Source organism: Abramis brama (genome assembly GCF_963993115.1).
Source record: "Abramis brama genome assembly, chromosome: 17".
In the NCBI taxonomy this organism is placed as follows: domain Eukaryota; kingdom Metazoa; phylum Chordata; class Actinopteri; order Cypriniformes; family Leuciscidae; genus Abramis; species Abramis brama.
Window position 1 is genome coordinate 32,763,597 of NC_139979.1, and position 2,261 is coordinate 32,765,857.

Consider the following 2,261-nt stretch of genomic DNA (forward strand, 5'->3'; position numbering starts at 1 on the left):
CCATTGTTTATTTCTATACCAAATGTCATACACTTGCAATGAAGCTAAAAATATAAACAACTAGGCTACATCATTATGTTGATATCCTATATTTTTACAATAAAACTTACAACAAACATGTCTTCTAATATCCTCAGTTGTTGCGTATACCGAGCTGCAACGAACACATTTGTAAATTACTTTCCTTGAACCCATTGTGCGAGTTCACTTTAATACCACGTGCTTTATATACATGTTGCTGCTGATTGGACGGCAGTTCTGACACACCCACCAAACAAGAGAAAACGTATCTCAAACCCCGTTGCACACCGGTGCACGCCATTTCCAGGAAACATGACGTTCAACCCGGAAACCGTAGCAAAACGTTGCGCACCGTTTTGAACTTGAACGTGCCCCAGGCTATACATTTATTTAAAGGAACACTCCACCCATTTGCATTAAGCTTTGCAATGTTAGAAACCCAGTCATACTATTGAATGGTCGTGCAACATTTTCTCATTTTCCCCTGAGACGGGAGAAATCTGTATTTACCTCTTTACACTTCCTCCTACAATGACGCAAAAATCGTCATTTTGCGTCATTGTCGGAGGAAGTGTAAGGGGGGGGGATTTCTGTTAAGACTACAAGCACTAGTTCCCACCCTTTCAAACCCGCCCATAGGGGGTTGGACCTAATGCGCTAACAGACCAATCACAGATCAGTGCCAGTGCGTTTGATTTCACCGGCAGAAACCTGCATGTCCGGCCGTCGAGATCGTCCAAAATGTCCGGGATTCGACTTTGCTTTCTACGGTCGCCATTCATTGTTTACATGCACACCTTTTGTTTCAATCTAACTGAATTCATTCCGATTGGTGAATCTGAATGTAGTGTTTACATGAACGCTAAACAAGTGATCGGTTGATGTGCGTTGTACCATTGCTAAGAAAATACCCGCTCCTCCGTGAGAGATACGAGACTGGTGCGTCTCACAGGCGCCACTCATCAGTAATCACGCCACCGCTTTTGCGTTCTACAGTCGCCATTCATCATGTTTACTGTGGCGAGCAGGACGAGGCTAGGGCCGCGGGAGAAAGACGCGAGGCCGGTGGCGTGATCGGTTGATGTGCGTTTTACCATTGCTAAGAAAATACCCACTCCTCCATGAGAGATACGAGACCAGTGCCTCACAGGTGTCGCTCATCAGTAATCACGCCACCGGCCTCGCGTCGTTCTCCCGCGGCCCTAGCCTCGTCCTGTTCGCCACAGTAAACACAATGAATGGCGACCGTAGAACGCAAAAGCCGAATCCCGGACATTTTGTGCGATGCGATCTCAAAAACCCGGGCAGACTCACGGAGACTAGTAACTTAGCTTAGCTTTATTGTTTACAACTGCTCTGTAACCGGTAGGCGTGGCTTGGGAGTGGCCTCGTAGAGCAGCAAAGCAAGTGCATTCTGGGAGTTGTTGTCTTTCATCCACATGAGCCAAAAATACATTTTCTGGCTTTTCTCAGTCTAGAAAGCTCCAAATTCAAAAATAATTTCACATTTTTTCTACATAAATGACCCAATTTAAATACACATTCATCTTTCCAGAGGTGGAGTATCCCTTTAATAATAATAAAAATAATAATAATAAACAAAACAGTAATATGATGAAATATTATTACAATCTAAATTCTGTTTCATAATATAATATAATATAATATAATATAATATAATATAATATAATATAATATAATATAATATAATATAATATAATAGTGGTTGAGACAAGGAGGAAGCAGGATCCAAATGCAGCATACTTTATTCACTAGACTCTACAAACACAGATAAGGGAACAGAACTCAGGAACAGGACAACCAACAAAAGCGTTTAACAGAACCAAGAACTCACAATCACTGAACTAAAACACAAGGCTTAAATACAAGGGCAAACAAGCTAAACAAGATAACAAGGGGGCGTGGCTAATCTGAAACACCTGGGGAGACTAATAGACATGACAGGGAATTGCTGAAAATGAAAAGACAGGGGAACACAGACTGACATCACAACAATAATATAATATAATATATATTTGAAATATATTTTATGATGACGGAGTTTAATAAATATATTACTGCTGCTTCATATTTTTATGTTAATCATGATTCAAATGTTTCGGGGTAAGTAAGATTTACAACAAACAAACAAACAAATAACAAAAACAAAAAAAGTAATTAATTACATTAAAATAAATAAAATAATACTCTCATTAAATTGATCAAAAGTAACAATAAAG